The sequence below is a fragment of the Columba livia genome, chromosome 1 (assembly GCF_036013475.1).
Source record: "Columba livia isolate bColLiv1 breed racing homer chromosome 1, bColLiv1.pat.W.v2, whole genome shotgun sequence".
Lineage (NCBI taxonomy): Eukaryota > Metazoa > Chordata > Aves > Columbiformes > Columbidae > Columba > Columba livia.
The window spans coordinates 89291085-89314033 of NC_088602.1; positions in this window are offsets into that span (position 1 = coordinate 89291085).

Below are 22949 nucleotides of genomic sequence, written 5' to 3' on the forward strand. Positions count from 1 at the left end.
TAAAAAACTCCCAAGGTATTTGGCTTTGTAACTGTAAAGCGTGGTGCTTTTATTTTTTCCTTCTAATCGGGAAGAACTGCCTCAGATTTGCAGACATCTGTATGAGCCAATACAAGCCAGTCACAGGAAAAACCAGAAGCCACAGATGCAATGCAAAGAGTAGACTGAATTTTGTTACCTCTCTAGACAGGGAATCTCTGAAACAGCACTTAAGCTCCTGGTCAGAGGTCACGCACGTGGAGACAGAGACACTGCAGAACTCAGCCCTTGGTGAAGATCAATGAGCCTGCTCATTTCAGCCTGTATATAGGGATTCACGCAGGCACAGTTTACCACACTGCTTTGATTTTTGCCTGCAGAACCCTCCAGGATGTATGATAAGGTGCCTTTACGACTTTTTTCATGGGCCTGTTATCTAAACACAGAGTTTCTACTTTTGATTTATGTGGTTTTCTACACTCCAGCTGCAGTCGCTTGAGCATATTTACAATTATCCTCCTCACCATTCTTGTGCTATTCCCACACAGAATTAAAGCAAAACTCAAAAATCAGGTGTATCTGTCTTCTACTCCTCTCTATCGCTGGTGATACAGTCAGAGGTTGTGCTGGCTGCTTCAGTCGCGTGATCGCACATTTTGCTGACCGTGGCCTCCTGCTGGAGTGTGACCTCCAGCCCCCACTCCCAGGCGTGTGGCTGCACTATGTCAGATGGAGGGGAAGGTGTTTTGTTGGCTTGTCTCCCGCTTACCAGGACAGCTCTGAGCCAGTGACTTCATCCTTTCCACTCTTGGCTGCTGTCCTAGCACTCGTGCTCACTGAAAACTTTGTTAGCAATGATTTTATAGAGGCTTACAGGTCACACATCAAATGGTAAATAGCACAAAAACAAGGCCAGCAATAGAGAGCCAGCAACTTCATGGCATGTCCTTTTACATCACTTAAGCCAGTTTAGATCCTTTTAGTGAAGAGCAAGATGATTTTGAATCATTCTAATTTCTTGACCAAAATACAGAATAGTGTCTATTCAGGCAAACTGCTCAAGCCTAAATACATTACCTCCATATACACTCTTTATTAACAATATTTATAATGTCCTAAAAAGTTTTTTTTAAGAAATCTGTGTGTGTAGGCTGGTGTGCTATGTCACAACTTCAAAGAGACATAACAGATATACCACATCTTTCTGGTATGGGTTAAAGACAATGTTCCTACTGAGGAATTAGTATCACTTCGTGGTATATACCTATAATAAGCTCCCATGCACAGGGTAGTTGTCTGAAAGATCTGGGATATTTTGGTTTTACTTTTCAAAATGTATAATCCTGATTCTGCTACCTTCAGTCACACTCAGACTTTATTCCTCACATGTTTACTTGAACTGATGGGGAATTCACAGATTAATATAAGAAAAAGGTATCAGGATCTTGTTCTAAATAGTAGAAGTATATGAACGCATATGGTATTTGAACTATTGTTTTGAAAGTATGTGACAGCAAGAATCCATTACCTGCCCAACAGCAAGTAGAAGTGACCAGTATTATCACAGATAGAACATTTTTTTTCTTTCTTGACGGGTCAGTTCTCAAGAAACCATCATGCTTTCCTCTAAGTATTTCTGTCCCTCTCCCTGAATTTAAATTACTGAGGAACACTTCTGAAATTATCTGTTGAAGCTCATTGACCATGTGCTTCAAAATCAATGAGAGTCCGAATTTCTTAATGCAGCTTGATTTCTTTTATAGCATCATAATATTTTCAAAAAACAGGAGTAAAGGTCTCACCATGGCAGAAACAACTATTATGAGAAAAAAAAAAAAAAGATAAAATCAGTTTATAATAGCTAACAGTGCTTCCAGGCAGACACAAATGCAATATGGATCTTTTCCCAAAGATATGCACTGCATTCTATGGTTTTAAAATGAGAACCTTCCACAATGAAAAATAGGATGAGTTTTCTCCTGGTGTTTGCTCTTCTCACCATGAATTTCCCCATTAACTGCTGCTTTCTTTGGCAACCAGATCTTTTTATTTTCTAGAAAGCTGTTGTTTTAGTAGAACAAAATGAACTGCTGACAGAGGAAATGACTTAGAAGTATGTTGAGAAAGGTATCTGCCCTAACAGGGTCGTGTTCTTCAGCTCCCTGCTCTGGTAAACACTCTGAAAGAAACAGGATTTCTTTCATTTCAGGGGTTTTCAGAAATATGTGTAATTGATCCCATTGCTTGGATCCAGTTGTGCAGTCTCTGATGCTGAGGCCGAAAGACGGTGTTGGATCTGACAAATAGCAGAGTCGAGTCCCTGTGGCATGGGAAGGTCTTACTCCAAATTCAAGGAAGAATTTTTTTTTGAGCAGCCTCTGGATAGTGCAAAACACTGTCAATGACAAAGCAATAACAAAATAATGTTGCTAATTGAATTTCAGTATATTTGATTTGATTGGCTTAAAAGCAGTGAAAACACACACTGCTAAATACACTTTTGGCTGTTCCAAGTCATCAATGGAGCCCAGAAGGATTAGAGCTGAATTTCTAATGTTCCCACAGAAGTACTTTTTAAGGTCTCTTCTCCCCTTATTTCTATTAATCACAAAGATTGTACAATGCTTATTTCAAAATTACTTTTAACAGCCAGTTCAATTCTGACAGCATGCTGTAATCCTTTTCTAATGCATTATCTTTTTGTATTTTATGGATCACAGACTAGGATATATGAAATCTTTCCCTTCTCCTGACAGCACAGGACAGCCAGACAAATCCTTGTATCTATCTAAATTAGGCTATCAGACAACAAACTTTCTGGTTTGTTTTATTACAGCTGCTCAGTGCCCTGGCATAATTCAGAAGCCATCCCAATAATTTTCTTCACTTGATTCTCCCATAATTGTGAAAAAGTGGGTTGGGAAGAAGAAAACACTTGTTCTTACAGTAACAGCATGCCGTTCCCTTGCCTTTGAGTACCTGAAGTACTAGTCTTGGATGCACATTTGGATTTCCTATCTGTGTTTTCCCCATTCTGGAGGCTTTGGGGACCTCACTGAATCTTCCAATGCTTTGGTTTTCCAGCTGTGTGAGTAAAATATAAGTATTGCCTCCCTCTTGTTGACAGAGTGCTAAGCAGAGAGACCTCCAGTTGTAGTACAATATCAACACCCAAACTAATAAAACATATCAAAGCTCTGTTATTTGTAACATCTGGCTCCACATAGATCTGAAATCCTTCAAGCATCTTTAAGAATAAGATGGACAGGCAGAATATTCATAAAAGACCATAAGTCATTACTGGCAGAGGTGAACAGTACGTTAGCATGTTTCTACAAAGGAAGGGAGCAGATGTTTGGGTTTTTTTTTTTCCATTTTTTTCTAAAACTTGAGAATCAAGTTTTCAGTTTGAGTTAGTTGCCAGTTAGAGAAGCTGTGGCAATTTCCTCCAGCTAGAGTTCTGCCCACTATGGCTCTAGCGTGATCCCTGAGCTGTGTGATACGCTGCTAAAGAAATGCAATCTTAGGGCTAATATTAACTTCTTTTATCACAAAGCTGTTGTCATATCAAATACAGTATCAGCATGTGCCAAAAGGAGAACCATGAGAATAACAACACTGAAAAAGCTCTGTAATTCTATTTTTAGTGGGAGTAAAATCTCTTCAAAACTTTTCCAAAGGACATGAAATGCAGAAACCTGAGTCATACTGCAATGATTAGAAAGTGATTGCTCCTTCTGAGGAAAGTTTTAAAGCAACTGGGATTGCCACGATCATGTCCGTTTCTAACTTTGTGTATTAGTCTTTCCATGAGTCAACTAAGTATATCACAAATTAAAGGGAAGACTTTGTGTGGGCAGGGTATTGTCTGGAAGCTGGTGCTGCAATGGGTTTGTTAATAAAGTGAGAAGCATCCATGCAGTAAAAGACTTGGCAAACTTGCAGTCAATGATGTGTAACTTCAGCTGGATGAAAAACACAGTGGAGCGTAGATGTCTGAGTGAGAAAAGCAACCACAAGAAAGGTCATCATCTACCTGGACTTGTGCAAAGAATTTGACAGTTTCCCACACAACATCCTTGTTTCTAAATTAAAGAGACATGGATTTGACAGATGGACTACTCACTGGATAAGAAATTGGCTGGAGGGTCACACTCAAACTGTTGTGGTCAACAGCTCAATGTCCAAGTGGAGACCAGTGACAGGTGGTGGTCCTCAGGAGTTGGTATTGGGACTGATGCTGTTTAATATCTCTGTCAGTGAGACGGACAGTGGCATTGGATGCACAATCAACAAGTTTGCTGACGACACCAAGCTGTTTGGTGTGGTCAGCATGGTGGAGGGTAGGAATGCCACCCAGAAGGACTGTGACAGGCTTGAGAGGCAGGCCTGTGCAAACTTCATGAACTTCAGTAAGGTCAAATGCAAGGAACTTCACCTAGGTCAAGGCAGTCCCAAGCACAAATACAGGCTGTATGGAGAATGGATTGAGAGCAGCCCTGAGGAACAGGACTTGGTTGATGCAAAGCTCAACATGACCCAACATTGTACACAAGCAGCCCAGAAAGCCAACTGTATCCTGGGCTGCATCAAAAGAAGTGTGATCAGCAAGTCAAGGGAGGTGATTCTCCTCCTTTACTCCACTTTCATGAGACCCCACCTACAGCACTGTGTTCAGCTCATAGGCCTGCAAGATAAAGACTTGGATCTATTGGAGTGAGTTCAGAGGAGGGCCACAAAGATGATTAGAGGGCTGGAACACCTCTTCTATGAAGACAGGCTGAGAGAGTTGGGGTTGTTCAGCTTGTAGAAGAGAAGGCTCCAGGCAGACGTTATAGCAGCCTTCAAGTAGCTAAATGTGCATACAAGAAAGCTGGAGGGGCACTTCTGGCAAGAGCATGTAGTGATAGGACAAGGGGTAATGGCTGTAAACTGAAAGAGGGTAAATTTAGACTAGATACAAAGAAGAAATTCTTCACCATGAGGGTGGTGAGACACTAGAACAGGTTGCCAAGAGAAGCTGTAGATGCCCCATCCCTGGAAGTGTTCAAGGACAGGATGTATGGGGCTTTGAGCAACCTGGTCTAATGAAAGGTCTCTCTGCTCATTGCATGGGGGTTGGACCTAAATGACCTTTGAAGGTCCCTTCCAGCCCAAACCATTCTATCATGATTCTATGACGAATATCTTTAAGTAAAGCCTAAACATGTAAACAGAAAGATACCATTTGTTACATTGCACTACGTTTCTCCACACAGGTCAGGCCTGTAACATAGAGAGATTCATTTGTGGGAACACTGCATAATTATATTGCACCGTCACACTCATGCTTTGTTTGTTTACTCATTGTCTGCTTGGCATGGAACATGCTACTTTGGAGAGGGAAATGCCTAATGGCTTCCACATTGCAAACACATATGATACACTATTATTATGAGAGCTCAGCATGGTGCTCTTTTCTGCACATGGACAGTAGTGCATGGACCACAGGTAGAAAATAGTGTAGGTGCTCTTCCTGCTTTTTCTCATTAATCACTCAAAGACTGAAATGGCAGCTGCATAATGGTAAATACATCCCTACAGATTCAAAGCAATTATTAGGTACCTCCACCATAACAACAGATTGTTAGACTGCAAAAGAACAGATGGGAATTTATGATAGATTCATTTCATTTGGAAGAGACCCTCAAGTTCATCAAGTCCAACCATAACCTAACTTGAGCACTAAACCAATATGCCTAAGAACCTTGTCTATATGACTTTTCACAGCATCTTTAGTGATGAAACAGGAGTAGGACAGTAGGCCTTAACAACAACTACAAGTTTTTCAGCACCTTCTAGGCAGAGATCTCAAAAATATTCTAACCTTTTACTGCCTTTCTGAGTTACGATTTAGTATCTCAAGTAAGTATGCAGAAAAATGGAAGCACCAAGTATTACATGACTGAGAGAATAAACAAAATCAATAACAGATCTAGAAACAGAATCCGGAGTTTGTAACTTCCAAGCTTGTCTTCTCAACACACTGTCTAAAATGAAATTGTTTGTTCAGTGCGCTTTCAAAATTTGGAGCAAATGCAATCTACATGAATATCAACCCACATTAGCTCCTGATAGGTGTTTTGTACAAAAATCACCTGTTCAGGGTTTCTGTTTATAACTACAGTCTTCACTGGCAGCCTGCAAAACAAGGTGAGAAGAGTAATAAAAAACATCCTCTACAACACTGGGGCTAAAGAAATTTCAATAGGAAAGATGGGAAACTTATGTTCTTCCCTGGCCTATTATTTTTGCATGTGTTGAGCTGAAAGTTCAGAATCTCTTTCAAAATTTTTTCCGTATCTAGAATGGCATATTTCACAGAATTAGAACCATGCAAACCTCAGTCCTGCCAAAACACCCATGCATGTGCTGTCATGGAGAAATATGCTCATGTCCACCAGCTCATTATGAATAAAATGCTCGCTGCTACTGCAGGTTAAGAGATTCTGAATAGTTTTGATTAATGCTCCTTGACTGGTTGAAAATAAGAAAAGAATCACTATTCATTTGGATTATCAAATTCCTTCATGGAATAAAAATCAAAACATAATAAATTTATTAATTGTCATAAGAAGGAAGATGAAGAGTCCAAAAGATTACTTGTATACTTACTGTCCCAAATCCCTTGACATCTAGCAAATTGCAAAAGACTCCAGGCTTTCACTAAAATGCAAGTCAGATTAAAATGTGAAAAATACAGTTCACTGGATACAGAGGCTCATAATCCATTTTTAATAGTTTGAGATTAATTTCAGTTATATATTTCCTATTAATCTGCTGAAGTATAGAGCTGTAATCCAGAGAGGAAATAATGATATTTTTAATTCATAATATTAAATCGCCTTGTCTGGACTTGCTGCTCTTGGTTTCAGTTCTGAAACTCCAGGAATTTCATGTAAGACTGATAGTTCTAGATTAATTACTTTTAACATTCTTTTTCCCTGTAATTCTTCTTTTAAAACCAACTTAGAAAAAAATACATTTTCTTACCCCACAACTTCCAATATTCAATTGAAAATAAAAAAAGTCATGCCAAACAACCAAAACTCTGTTCCACCTTGTATGACAAAGCATCCTATTCACTGCTTTATTAATGCATCCTATATCTTGTGTTAAGATGGCAACCTTTTCGGATTTTGTAGATTAGAACAAAATTCTAAAATCTATAAGGAAACACAGGCTTACCGTATTTGATTTTGAGATTTGATTTGGAAATCTAGCATGGAGGTTCAGATGTCAAAGGAAGTGTCTGTACAACAAGTTGCAGCATAATGTTGAGGCACACTAGCTATTTTTAAACAAGAAAGAACCGAACTGGAACACATGGTCCTCTATTCTACCGTAGTTTTTTGCTTCCAGAACCTGATCTACCTTACTGAGAACTACCTCTAATATTACTGTGTTAATGATGTGAATGTAGGATATTGTAAACCTTCCCTTCCATGTAAAACTGCAAGGGGAGTCACACCACTTGCCTTCAAAATTCCGTATTTCTTTGCAAAATGGTGACAGGAATTATAAAAGGAAGTGTTAAGTTCATACACTTTAAGTGTAATGATGTTCGAAACTCAAAACAATCAATTTAAACTTGGTCTGCAATAGCACAGCAGGGAAAAGATGAAGTAGTCTGGTCTACAAAATAAAGTAAAACAGAATTTGGGAATTCAGAACTTAATATGTATATATATTAAAAAAACTAAATAAAACATAACCTACCAATACCCAGTCAGTGGAAGGGAAGTTAGGGAAAGCCACATGAGGAGCAGGTAAATCACTGGGTTTGTTCAGCCTGGAGAAGAGGAGACTGAGGGGAGACCTCATGGTGGCTACAGCTTCCTCACAAGGGGAGCAGGAGGGGCAGGTGCTGATCTCTTCTCTCTGGTGATCGGTGACAGAACTGAGGGAATGTCAGGAAGATGTGCCAGGGAAGGTTTAGGTTGGACATGAGGAAAAGGTTCTTCCCCCAGAGGGTGGTGCAGCACTGGAACAGGCTCCCCAGGGAGGTGTCACGGCCCCAAGGCTGACAGTGTTCAAGAAGAGACTGGACAACGCCCTCAGACACATGGTGGGAACTGTGGAGTTGTCACGTTCAGGGACAGGAGATGGACTCGATGATCCTTGTGGGTCCCTTCCAACTCAGGGCATTCCATGATTCTGTGATTCTCATGATGCATACACAGAGCAAAAGAACTAACTACTACTCACTACTGTTTCCTTCCTTTTTAGGAAAGAATTAAAACGATCTGCTTGAATGCAGGGGAGATTCTCAGGAAGGAAAAAAGCCCTCTACTTTTCAACATATTCCTCAGGTCCTCAAGAGAACAGGAGAGAAATCATTAGAGCGATGAGGAACTTTCTGTTGTACTTTCAGAGCACGCCAATGTTACATTCCTTTCGAGATTGCCCCCCAGAGGCAGCGAGGGATAGTGAAGGTACATCTCCCATACTCCAGCCACTTCATCTACCTTACTTAGTGTCGCTACTGCAGCAAGGGTATAATTTATAGTAGTAATGCTGGATCTTTCTGATTCAAAGCCTAGGATCCCTACGAAACAATTTATAACACTTAAACCTCTAGGAAAGATTATTAGTGATAACTGACCTTAGTCTAGTGAAAACTATGTGCTCTTGATTCTAGTTTGTGATGCTTAAGCGCTCAGCTCAGCCAACTGTGTCACAGTAATATTGATATCATTGTGTTTTCCTATTAAAGACACTGTCTGCCACTAAACATCAACAAGACATTCAGCCTGTCACACATGAGCAATCAATGGCTGATGGCTTGTAATTCTCAAATTACAACTAACCTAAAAGAAATAACTGTTCCGCTAAATGTTAGCTGAATCACTCCCCTTTACAATACAAGGCATAAATGCGGGGCTGAATTTTTTGAAGGGTCTAACACAAACCATCATAGATCTATTCTGCTTGGAGTTCAATCTCTTGAAATCTGAATAAAGAAAATGAGAAGACAAGAACCCTCTTCATGGGCTTTGGGAGTTTTCAAACACTCAAAAAATATTACAGATTAAAAGAGTTTTAATCTAACCTATCACAAAATCTTCAAATAAGATTGTATTCCCTGCAGTACATTCGAGACCACTTGATCTTTGGTCATAGTGAGATGGAGCTTCTCATAGCTGGAAATAAACATGACTCATATACCGCCGTGCAGAGATTAAGTATTCTGGACTCAATTAATGTTCTTTCAGAATGCTTTGAACTTAAAAAATAGATCAAACCCCAACATACAAAAATGAGTCTTTTGAGAAATAGGATATTATAGTTCACCCAGAATACACGTCATCCTAAAGGGTCTTTTTCATTTTAGCATCCTGACTGCACCTGAACCCTGGAGTCTTACAGACCAGCATTTTTTCCACAGTGACAGCTGTGTGGGAAGGGTGGTGACTATCTTCTCGGCTCTAATCACAAACTTCTTTTCTTGCTTTCTCACTTACTTGAGGAATTGTAATTTGCTTTGGCCCTATACCAAGAGAAAGCTGTAACATCTCCTGTTGGTTCAGCCATGCTTGCTTCTTCAGTGGAAGAGCGAAAAAACAGGCCTCTACATCCTCTCCACACTTTTCCCTGCCAAACCATCAGGACTGATACAGATCTTGGCTTGGGTTTATCATTACACAGGATGGTATCAAGCTTCTTCTGCTACAGCGAGGCTGCCTCTTCCACTCTCCTCTCAAAATCTGCTTTGGGTTTTACTATGGTTAGTTATAAGACTGAGATTCAAAGTGTTATAAGCTTAGATGAAAAGTCAGAATGTATTACAGTGCTGGTTCCAACTCTCATTTGTCAATAGAAAGCTTCCTCTGACAGCATTTATCTTACTTCAGACACTTACACATTAGATGTCTAACTGTAGCCACTGCCTAAATTCCTACTGTGGTCAGTTGACAGAGACAGGCAGTGCTCAAGGATGATTTACCCCACATGACTGAGATGCTGGCTGTGGAGACACAACATACTACTAAAGGATGCCTGTCTCCCTGTTTCTCCCTCAACTGAGATTCAATGCCTAACTCCTTAACAGTTGAACAGATGGATCCCACCCCAGGGAACACCAAGGGATCAGATTAGCTTCCCAAACGTTAATACTTTTTTATTTGCAGAACATCCCTGTAGATAAAGTTTGTAATTAAGTAAAGAACTTGAATTCAGTAGTCTGGGTGTCAGAGGTAGGTAGATTTTTATGTATAAGCTAATACTGCATCACGGTATTGGCATGTTTAAACCTTCTGGGCTGAAACATGCTGTGGTGTTTACCTGTTCCCTACACCTGATCATTTAGAATCACTCAGTTATTTCTAAGGAGATTAAGAACAAATATGTTGCCTGGTTTATACTACAAATTTCCTATAGAATACTACATGCAACAGTTCTAGTATTTTTAGAGCTACAAGTTCAAATGTTGTGAGAAAGATTCCTACACTGTGGGTTGTCCCCTGCGAAGTCTTACCCAAATTTGGCCAAATTATGTGCATTTGGAAACTTCAGTTCATATTGCTCATGAGAGCATCTGGCAGCTATTAATGTCTGTTTGTTCCATCTGATGTGGATTATGGCCTAGTGTAGTTCCTTCAAGGGCTGCACAAAACTCTCCGCTGCAACTTGGAGGCTACATGAAGGTTTGCCCTGTGCTCTCAGCAATCCCCCACTCTGGTCCCAGCAACACTCTCACCTGGCTGATGACCCACAAAGAACAAAGTTAGAACTGAGGGGAGGGAAAGACTGGCATGGAAGGGGCCTGGGACTAAAACTGAGGAAGGGCTAGGGAGGGAAAAGGAAGAACTTGTTTATGAGGTTGGAAATGGATGGTGCAATATTCAGTAGAGCAGATTCAGTGTCTGGATGGGGCACTAGGGTTGATATGGGTCAGCATCAGACGCTTCTCAGGATGTCAATAACCAGGAAATGAAGGCTGACACCTTCATTTTAAAGTGTTAGCCATGAGAGTGGAGGGGATGGCTCCTGCCTGGAGAGTCTGTGTGGTTCAGCCTGGCTTTTAATCACTGTCCTATATAGAACTGACAGAGAAAATGCTTCCCAAAGAATCTTGCTCCCTCCACAACTCCCCTGTGTATATTTTCATCTGAAACAACAAGTAGCACCACACACATCAGGTCATGATTCAGTCCTGCAATCTTTTGTCATATAGATTGTACCTGGAAAGTAAAGAGTGTTTGCAATGTAAAGCTAAAGGCAATAGACTAGAATTCAAAATCATTGGAGTTTTCTTGCTTCTGCCAACCCAACTATTTAGGCATCATAAACATATCTCCACAAGAATGTAAGAGTTTAAAAATAAAATAAATTTATCATTCTCCTTATTCGCCTTCTGGATTTCTGTCTCCACTATCCACACATCAAATATCACCCTGAAAAAAAGCCCTTGTTTATCTAATTCAGAAAAAATATAAAGCTCTACATTTCATGTAGTCACACAAACTAAGGAACAGAAAGGCCTTGGTGAAAAGAGAGGACTAGCTAATATAAGCATGGACCTGGGAAAGAACGGCCGTGCAGCACAGGTCTTCTCATTGCTTGCCACAGCTGCATTTATTCCTGTCACATGAATTCTGACAGAAATTGTGTGCAGTACCGTCTGCTTGAAAACCAGGGAGCAAATAGAGCAAAGCATAGAAAGTATGTAGTTTCAGTGCTCACTCTCTTCTATTCAGTTCCAAGAGCAATTAAAAAATGCTATTAATCTCCTTTCTCTGCCTCTTCCTGTCTTCTTCATTATTCTTCACTGAAAGAAGAGGAAGGGGAAGGAAGGTTAAAAGGTGAAATTGTTTTGTGCTTCATCTCAGAAATGGACTAATCCTTCCAGCCTATAACTTCTCATAACTCCAGCTGCCAGGTGAGTCTTTTCAGCTGCTGCTTCCAATACAGGATTTTCTGAAGCCACATGTTGCTCTGTGGTACTTTCCAGATTCTTATTGTTAAAATTTACTATAAGAAAACAAAATACAGCTTTTGATATCCTCTGCTTGCCTTGAACCCTGCAGTAAAGAATAAAAAAGCCATAAAATGTAAGAAATCTAAGGCTTCCTGCCACCCCCACCTGATTTTTAACCCGAATGCATTGCCTACTACTACGTGTGAGCTTTTTTTCTCCCTTCTCTTTTGTTTGTGATTGCAAATCCAAATCTGCCAAGCTGAACAGTTTATATTTCATAGAGTGAAAGAAATGAATTGTCCAACAAAAATGCCTCTTCCCTGCTGAAACTGTTGACACACTGTTTGTTCTTCACAGTTGAGGACTCTGTACATTACTTGTGCTTACAAGGTCAGTGAATCACACAAAAACATGGTAAATAGTGAGTTGAAAATATCGATCTGGGTGTAAAAAGGCCCTGTCACCCTCCTGTATATGAGCTGATAAAGTGCTTATAAAATTCCAGTAAATGTTAATGATGCAAGTCCATCAAAGTTAAAACTATACTTAATATTATAAACTCATGCTAATAAGATGCTCTCAAAGAGGCCCTGGATAACATCATGCACTGCTACCCTTAAGATGTGAAGAGAAGGGCATACATTAATCATTTTATGTGTTTTTTAGGTGCCAAATGAACCTTTAGCTGAAAGAAAATGTTTAAAGCCCTGATCCATCACTAGGACTACTGGGATGAGTAAAGACTATAGAACTCAGCCATCAAAGAAGAAGAGTGCCAGAGCCCTGCTGGTCTGTCCCTATAAAATGTGCCTCTGGGTGCATTCAGAGTGAAATGATCTGCAGCTAATGCCTTGGGAGAAGAGCTTATGGGTCTGCCCATCCTCGAATCAAACTTGGGCTTGTTTGTAATGTAACTCTCTAGGAGTGACTAGTTAAAAAATAAAAATACTAATTCTCGGCCTCATTCATTTTGCTTCTCTGTGTTCAGCCCCTTTGCATTGTATTTTTAACACCCCTGTCAGCGTCACTGTTGAGAATGGCTTTTTTTTGGTGTGGTCATACCCTATTAACTCCCATATATATCACAGTATCACAGTATCACAGTATGTTTGAGATTGGAAGGGACCTCAAAAGATCATCTAGTCCAATCCCCCTGCTGGAGCAGGAACACCTAGGTGAGGTCGCACAGGAACATGTCCAGGTGGGTTTTGAATGTCTCCAGAGAAGGAGACTCCACAATATCATGGAGGTTTAGGAGTTGAAAAGAAACAGGAGGCATTAAAAAGACAAGGTAATGCTGCTCTGCTGTAGTCAGAGTGCGGTGCTGCTTGCCCAAGGCGGACCATCTGCACATCCTACACCACCACCTTCTCCCTGGGCCTGCGGGCAGGGGCTGCAGATCTCAGGCTGATGCAGAAGGAGTCCTGTGCACTAAGGGTGCCCCAGGTGGGACAGCAGACATCTTGGTCTGAGCCCCATCTCTGAGGGCGGTTGCTGACACTCTGAACTGGCATCACTTGTAGGCATTGGTTCAGCTGAAATTATTGTGATCTTGAGGTTATTTTTTAAGACATTGCGACTGAGACTAGGAAGGCTTTGTAATAGCCATGGTAGAAAGAGTGCCCTTCGTGCTTTTTTCTACCTTACGAGTGCATAAAGCTGGACCAGGCATACAAGCTTTACCTAAAAACCACTAAATCAACTAGCTTAACTGAATAAGGACAGACAGGAATAACGTATTCTGACATTTCATTTTTGCAATGCACCCTGTGGGAACCATTCTACTGCTTCTATTGCAGTTTAACTTCAGTTTAACTTTTTCCTACACTTCAAAGTCACATGCCACCTAATGAACCTAAAAACCATAATAATCTATCTTTTTGTAAGAAATCACTTCACTGTACACATCCCACGCAGTCCCTACTGAGGGGCTGTCATAACTGGGCAAGTAGCAGGGCACTGGGGAGAGTACAATATTGTTGCCTGTATATTTATGCTTCGCAACTAAAATAACATAACAAATATTTTAAAACATTTGCTTCCTTTACTTTGAGAGGCTACTTCCAGGCTATTTCTTCTTATAGGCAAATATTGCCCTTTAAACACGGCTACTTTTAAGGACAGTTATCAGCTCATATGTGCTATAAAGATATTACAGATGTACCAGTGTAGTGTGAAAGAATGGTAATTAAGACAGAATGTGGCACCTTGACTGAACCAATCAGCAAATAAAAATGTCTGCTTAGACTTGAACTGTATAATATTTAGTAACTTCAGGCATCACAGACTCTTGGTCCCTGTTGGGGTTTGACCCAAACTAGCAATTGCAAACACAATAGCTGCTTGGTTACTGTCCCCCAGCCACCTCCAAATAGCAGAGAGAATCAAAAGGAAAGGGAGAAACTCATGAACTGAGATAAACAGAGTTTAATAAAATAACAAAATAATACTCATATACCACTACTACTAATATACATAAAATGGAAAAGGGAATATAGAATAAAAGATACTCAATGCAATTCCTCATGACATCTGTCTGCACCATCCTCTGTCTCCCCAGCTAGAAAAACCCAACTCTCCTTAAATATGAAGCATGACACTAACAGCATGGAATATTCTTATTGATCAGGCTGGATGTCAGTCAAGCTCTGCCCCATCTGTGCCCCTCTTCCTTGCTGCATCACACCTGTGGGAAGAGTGCTCAGAAAAGTCCTTGGCTCCCAGATAACAACAACTAAACAACATTAACTCTGTCCCAGGTTGTTAACTTCTTGTTCTCATACTAAATGTGAACAGCAGTCATGCTAGCTAGGAAAAAAGAACAGTTTCTGACTGCAGGAAGAAAACTAACTTGCTTTCAGTCAAACCAGCACAGTCCCCTGGGTGCCCAGCTACATGGTTAGCCTGGGCAGAGCCAGACCAAGTTCACTGAGAAATATGACAAAGTTCTACTGTATGGGGTTTGAACAGCAATTAAATTAACCCTTTCCTTGCTATACATTGAAACAGATGTTAGTGTGTGTGCAGGATTTGATTTTCAGTATCTCAAAATGAAGAACCGGGTGAGAACAGAGCATAGGCCAGAAGCATCAGTGACACTCAAGCCATTTTTTGTAGATTGTTTCACAATTTTCATCCTAGGATCACAGGGAGCTTTACAAAGAAGGTCAGAACTACCATTTTGTTGAAGTCAACTATATTCATAATGCTTGCTTTCTTTGTACATTCCTGCTACATTCCTCGGAAGTGAGGACCTTTTTTTTTTGCTATATCAGTCATGCCAAGCCAGGTAAGACTCTGGGACTGGAGTACAGCTGGCAGCAGAGACAGGGCCAGCTACATTTATTGGCTACCCTTTTTTCTCTTCCTTTGGAGTGGGAGTGCATCCCTGGTACATGGGACTCTTGATTAGGACTTAAAAACATGGCTCAGATGCAATCACATCAGGATGCCAGAGGTTCCAAATTTGAAGCTTAGAGAGGGTCATATACTTGCTATACAATTTCATGATATCCTGTTTTCTCAGACAGTTTGCATGCATGACTATGCCTAACAACAACCAAACAAAAGAACCACCCCTGACACTTCTTCATCACTGAAGGAAGCAATAAAATGGCAAATGATCAAATACAGCATTAATATGTTGCATTTTTGCAGCTGAACAGCCAGATAATACACTTTGCACACAGTTAAGACACCAGAAGCATGCATCATCTTTGGACATCATACTAGTATAAAGTAGCATGCATTTTATTTCTAGTGTAGACAAGGCTAGGAGTCATGTATATGTTCTAAAATGTCAAGTTCTAGTATTTCAGATTTAACAGTTTGGTAATCATATTTTTAAATGCATATACTTATGATAAGTTCAAAATTACTTGCAACTTTCAGTCTGTGAGGGTAATCACATGAAGGGCAGATGAACATATTTATTTCTAAGAGCACAGATTAAATCCTAAGTTGCAAAAGCCAAATGTGGAGGATCTCACTGAGACTTGTACTGCAATCAGTGACAATTTTCCTGGACTTACAATAGGGCAGACAATGTGGAAGGTTACAAAAACCTGATAAAGGAAAAAGCACTCATATTGTTTTAGAAATACTGATGTATGTAAAATTTTAAAAAAAGCTATTAATAATGTACTGTAAAAATCACATAGAATCATAGAATGGTTTGGATTAGAAGGGACCTTAAAGATCATCTAATTCCAACTCTCCCTGCCATGGCCAGGGACACCTTCCACTAGACCAGGTTGCTCAAAGCCCCATCCAAGCTGGCCTTGAACACTTCCAAGGATGGGGCATCCACAGTTTCTCTGGGCAACCTGTTCCAGTGCCTCACCACCCTCCATTACATGGAGTAATATAACTAATAAACATGTATGCCCAACTAATTTTTTTTTTTTTTCTGCAGAGCCAATGGAAAGCAACATTGGCCATGTGGATACCTTAGCTTGGAAGCAAAAGTTCACTTTCCTAAGAGCAGCATGCTGTTTGTTTGAATTTGTTCATTATTCAGCTTTCCCTCAGACAGTTTATAAGCAGTGTCTTGTGAATCTCTTACAATCAGAATTCAATCAGTTGTGCTGGATCTCACTACTGAAACCACTTCAGTGTACTTTTGTGGCCACAGAGACTTGAATGCAGGATCAAAGCATACAGTGCTTGATCTAGACTGGATTAATATCCTCGAGGACTCTTTGCTCCTTATGTATTTGATAAGTGTAATTCTTTGACTTCTTAATGATATTTATTAACTCAAACATAGTTTTCATGGATATTTTCTATAACAGCATATAATTGTAATGCTGTAGTGACTGTTCCCACTTACAAACCCATTTGCTGGAATATTCACGGCTGCAAACATCTGAATACAGGTAGCTCCATTTCATCTTTAAAAGGCATTTTTTCCAGCTCTTCCATTCAGTAATTTGTCAATGAATAGGCACCAAAATGTTTTGTATCCCACAGATGGGAAAACTAAAGTAACTGGCTTGGTGCTGGCTATCTACACAAAAGTTTTGTGTGCAGCATTTGCTTCTGAAATTTCCAGCTTATGAGTGTGGCAAGTAAATGGCTCCTGCCCTTTCTTCTCTTTCCGGGCCTCTGCTGGGCCAGGCTCCAGGCCTGCACCACACTCAGGCACGGCTGTTATGCAAGGAAGGGCCTCAGCTGTCAGTGAGAAGCCAGCTCCTGTGGATGTGGGGGATGCGAGGGAAAGCAGGAAGACAAGGGCCACATCTCCAAAGGTGCCAGCTCTTTAAAAACATCTAAAAGCTATATTAACCAATTAAGGAGCTATGAATTCCATTCTTACTTCTATTTTAAATACCTTGTTTCCCTCTCCCCACTTCAAAAACAATGAAATTAGACTGTTAAAATAGTAAATCATCAAAGTTATCTCTTTCTACCGTTTGAATAATGCGAGTTTCTTACTCTTGCTAGGGATCCTCATTGTCTTTTGAAGGGTCAGAGCAGAATACTGTATGTGAAGATTTTTATACTTCCATATAAATAGATTATAGAAAATATAATATAGTTTTTATATCACTCATATTATTGCTTTGTGTTTCACAGTTGAATTAGCTAGAAGCACTAACTTATGGGTATAATAGTATAAGGTGCTAGGTACATTTCCAGACATAGAAAAGTATAATAATAATAACAACAACAGTAAATCATAATGGTGGATGTAGAATCATCACATAAGCAGGATTGTATAAAGCATGCTCCTCCAACTAGGGACAAGTTATTACCTCTAGACATCCAGATTAGTCACACCTGACTTCATGTCTTCTCCCACAGCCTTGCTATGTTTACTGGAATTAATCTGAGTATCAGTCAGGTAGTAAGTGCTACAATGACTTTTGCTTTCAAACCTATTCCCACACCCCTTGCCACCAAACTAAAGAACTATGGTGTTTGTGACTGAGGAAAGTTGTAAAGTTGACTAAATTTCTAGTGTGGCACAAACTTTACCAGAGACCTTGTAAAACAAGAGTGTTGAATATTGATGCCTTTTACAAAAGAAGATGTAATTTAGAAATATATTTTTCTCTTTTTTTCACATCACTGGCCTACATGGCATTACTGATGAATCTGATATAATCATTAAGGGCCATACCTACCTTTTAAGAATTGTGTTATGCATCTCTCACAACAATATATTTTGATCCTGCCGTTGATCCTAGAAGGTCCTAGATCATTGCCATTGGCTAATCTCTCCTTACCACTGGAAAGTAGCCCTCTCTACAAAGTAATCTGTGCCAATCACTGTACTGTGCAGCATTAGGAGATGTGGGAGGAAAGTCAGCATTTTGCACCTAAACATTAAATCTCTTGACCTCATTAACTCTGCTGCAGGAAATTTAATAAATATCTAGGAAATGAAAGAGCTAAAATATCAAAATATCTTAAAAGATCCTACTTAATAGCTTGGAACTCAATGTCACTAACCTTAGACCAAGGCAGGCATGAGCTGGTCTCTCAGCAGTGTAAAAGCATGGTTTCAAGGAGATTTTCCCTTGGGCAAGGTGGAAGGAGAGTCACTTTATGCCCATACCTATTCTTGCTGATTAACACATTTGTATTATTGCCATGTCTTCTTCTCCTCTATGCCTACCCCCTCATTTTGTTCACTTGCTGTGCCTTTGTTTTGTTCACCTGCTTTGCGGTGGTCAAATCTCTTCAGTTCTGTGTGACATTTTATGCAAGTGACTTTAATTATTTGGAAAAAAAAATAACAAATCTGAAGCAGCCAACATCTTCCGTGCACACACAGCTGAGGAGGGAGGGCAAGAAGCTCTACAGAAGCTAACAGCCCTGGCCAAGTGAAGCTTTTATGTGGGTGGACAGGTGCCTTAGTGCTTCCTGATCTGCTGTGGCAAGAAGATCATTCAGGTGGAAGGGGCTGGTCATAAGAAAAGGGAAGCAAAAGGTGATGTTAAGTAAGCACACTTTCATCTGCTTCCGCTGTGATCCCTGCTTGAGAGGAGTCCTGGCTATTCCCAACCAAAGGTGATGCTGCCTCATGGCAAGCTCAGCCAGGAGCTTTGGCATGTAACCCAGCTGGGCAGAGGCCAACCAGCAGAAAATAGTCCAAAAATACCCCTGCTGTGTGACAGACCTGACCATAGCATCTCCAGAAAATCCCCCATGGCCACCAGGTCAATGGCATTACAAATGCCAGCTATAGTCATTGGGGACATATCTACGGGTCCTCGTACTTTGCCATGTAGTGGTCCAAAACCAGACATGACAGAAATCCTGTTCTCTCAACTGGGGCATCAGGCACAACTAGAAGTAATTTTGATAATTTGATTTTTATTTGTTCTTTTAGCTATTGGCTGAATGAGACCTTTGTGTTGCTTTGTGTCTCTGAGATACCACAGGCTGAGTGCAGAGAGATATACAATACATAAGGACACTTCCCCCTACGTGAACTTCCGTTTGAGTTGAGTGACTTTCCCCTCTGACTTTACATTGTAGAGTTTGCAGAATGAAAAAGTTATTCTTTTGACCACACTTTCTTTCCACATGTATTTACCAATGCCTGAATACATATTTTAAAAAGCACACTGTAGAAAATCTGTTTTCAACTGTTTTTTCTTTTGGTTTTTGAGAAAATCATCGAGCCAGATCTTTTTGACCATGGATGATGCCATGAACTTTATTACTAGCAAGTATCTGTTCCATGCTACATAAGCAAAGCACCTCACACAGCCCCCTAGGCAATCATGCTAACCATACCTTGAAAGTTTATAGCTATATCAGACAGAAAGAAAAATGGGTAAGACAGCCTAGAAAAGGTAATGTGTATGGGAAAAGATGCAGAAAATGATTTATTGTTATGATTATTTCCTGTAAAATGAAGGCTGCTCAAAGAGGCTACTTCTGCTCTTGTGTTCATAGTAGAGTTCCAGCAGCACATTTGAAATTTCCCAAATCTCTCATAGCTGATATGGGGCTAAACTCATGTACCCTTAACAGCCCACCACTTTTAAAGAAGTGAACGAAGTCAAGAACAGAAATAGAGAACAGATAGTTCTACACCCTGGAAGTTTTTCAGTGCAAGGGCTGCCTTGTTAGTGCTCTTCACTATTCATGTTGTGCCTAGCATGGGAGGTCCCACTACGAATTAGAGCCCATGGGTGGCTGCTATAAGAGAAAGGCAAGAACAAAAGAAAATTATAATAGCACAGGGGTAAGGAAGGGCAGTAGGAGAAAGAGGAGAAGAGGGGAGGGGAGGGGAGGGGAGGGGAGGGGAGGGAGGGGAGGGTGAGGGGAGAGGGGAGGGGAGGGGGAGGGGAGGGGAAGGGAAGGGAGGGAGAGGGGAAGGGAAGGGAAGGGGAGGGGAGGGGAGGGGAGGGGAAGGGAAGGGAGGGGAGGGGAAGGGAAGGGAGGGGAGGGGGAAGGGAAGGGGAGGGAGGGGAGGGGGAGGGGAGGGGAGGGGAGGGGAGAGGGAGGGGAGGGGAGGGGAGGGGAGGGGAGGGGAGGGAGGGGAGGAGGGGAGAGGGGAAGGGAAGGGGAGGGGAGAGGGGAAGGGAAGGGAGGGGAGGGAGGGAGGGAGAGGGAGGGGAGGGGAGGGGAGGGGAAGGGAAGGGAGGGCGAGGGGAGGGAGAGGGAGGGAAGGGAGGGGAGGGAGAGGGAGAGGGGAGGAGGGGAGGGGAGAGGGGAGGGGAGGGGAGGGGAGGGGAGGGGAGGGGAGGGGAGGGTGAGGGGAGGGGAGGGAGAGAGGAAGGGAGAAGAGAAGAGAAGAGAAGAGAAGAGAAGAGAAGAGAAGAAGAGAAGAGAAGAGAAGAGAAGAGAAGAGAAGAGAAGAGAAGAGAAGAGAAGAGAAGAGAAGAGAAGAGAGAAGAGAAGAGAAGAGAAGAGAAGAGAAGGAGAAGAGAAGAGAAGAGAAGAGAAGGAGAAGAGAAGAGAAGAGAAGAGAAGAGAAGAGAAGAGAAGAGAAGAGAGAGAAGGAGAAGAGAAGAGGAGGGAAGGAAGGAAGGAGGGAGAGAAGGAGAAAGAAGAGAAGAAAGAGAGAGAAAGAGAGAGAGAAAGAGAGAAAGAGAGAGAAAGAAAGAAAGAAAAGAAGAAGGAAAGAAAGAAAGAAGTGAAATAAATGACTTCTGAGGAGACATTAGAGAAACAGCAGGAGGGTGCTGAGTGTTGCTTTCCCCTGTGTGCCATTTTTGGTGCAGAGAATAAAATAGTAATGCTTATTTATCAGTTTGTCTTTATTGCTAAGCAGACTAAATCTCTAAACAGCCAAATTACTTCTTTAGCAAAGAGAGATTTGCACAGACTTGACATTAAGCCACTAATCTTTATTTTTCATTATGACCACATGCAAGATTTTGTCTAGCCTACAGTTTGACCTTTCACAGGCTAGATAGCTGTGTGAGTATCTGCTGGTGCTATAACTTCTGCCACAGTGATTCAGAAGGAAAAAGGAATAAAGAAGAAACACTATAATGCTGCAGCCTCAGATCTGAGTCTTTTCTTCCCTGCTTATACTCATTACCCTTCTGTCGCATTCATGTTAAGGCATAAAAGAAAACAGTGCCTGATACTCACTTATGCCACTGTCGTACAGACAGCTAAGCCTTAAAACACATTCATTTCTGGAACATGGCATGATACCACAAATAATAATTATGGCACTGATTTCAGAAAAGATCACACAGCAAGCACTAGCCTACAGCAACAAAGCATTTCATTTCCTAGTATCTTTCTTCTTCAGTACAAGCTATATGGAATGACCTAAATTAAAAGCTCTTCATGGAAGAAGAAGTAAAACAAGAACCCTAGACAATTCAAGCAGAACACATCAGCTACTTAAAGGCTGGAAAAATAAAAGCCAAAGCAAATGGCACCATATTGGGCAATGTAAAACCAGTTTGTTGTATTTTAAATGGCACTCAACTGATCCTTCTGTTTGTTTGTCCCAGGTTTGCAAATTGCCTTAGATGCACATGGTTTCACATTAGTGTCAACAATCCCTCTTCATAAATTCTTTTTTAAAAAGAAAATTATGGCATTTGATGTGATTATCACCCTTCCCCCCCAGCTATTTATTGGACTGGGAGTGGGAGGTACAGGAGAGAAGTGAGCCTCTATAACATCTCTTCATCATTTTTTACATGGGACAAAGGCATTTCGTCTTTCCCAAATAGATAGAACATGAAAATTTCTGAGTATGAAGTGCAGAGATAAATAAAAAAAAAACACCTTAATATTTCTAATCAGTGATTTACAGATTTTATCAGCAAATCCTGCAAGCTAGTTGGCATTCACTTAGAGTTTGTCTTTTTAGGAAACTAAATTGGAAGCTTCAAATCAGCATTCAGTTCTGCTTTCAAGTACTTGTTACCTGTAAATTTAAAATCAATCCCTCTTTTTCTCAAGCACTGATGAGTCCGCATAGTGGGGCTCTGAGGTCAAACATGATGGTTTTTCACTGGAACTGCTTCAGTTGAGAAGTGCTAATGGCAGAACTTGAAAAGAAAATTTACGTTTCCAACACGGCCTTGCTTTTAGGATGGAAGCACACCTAAGAAGTGGAAGAGCCAGTTTTCACTGAAGTGTAATTGGACCAGCATGAAATAATCTACTTGAAGGGAAGAATATTTTTGTCTGGGATCAAGCCTCATCTATGAGCTAACAAAGGTTTATTAAGCTCTTATTAGAGATTTCTTGACCTACCTGTATCCAGTGCCTACTGACTTTCTGAAGTTGTTTAAGGACCACTTCAGGTTCAAGTAAAATTTGTCAGCAGATAGCATAAGTTCACATAATTCTTTTTCACTAGTTTGATGATCCTGTCATATGTGACCAGCAAAGCCCTTTTTTTGAGACAGAGAAAGGTAGAAACAGAATTATAGTGACAACCTGACCCAGCAGAAGAAAAAGAAAGTAATCAGATTAAAAAGTAATTTTCTCTGACTGCCTTAGTATTTTTATTTGTGTTATGGTGGCCTTGTATATTTTTGCTTTGTGTAACAGTCCCCGTGTCGAGGCTATCTTA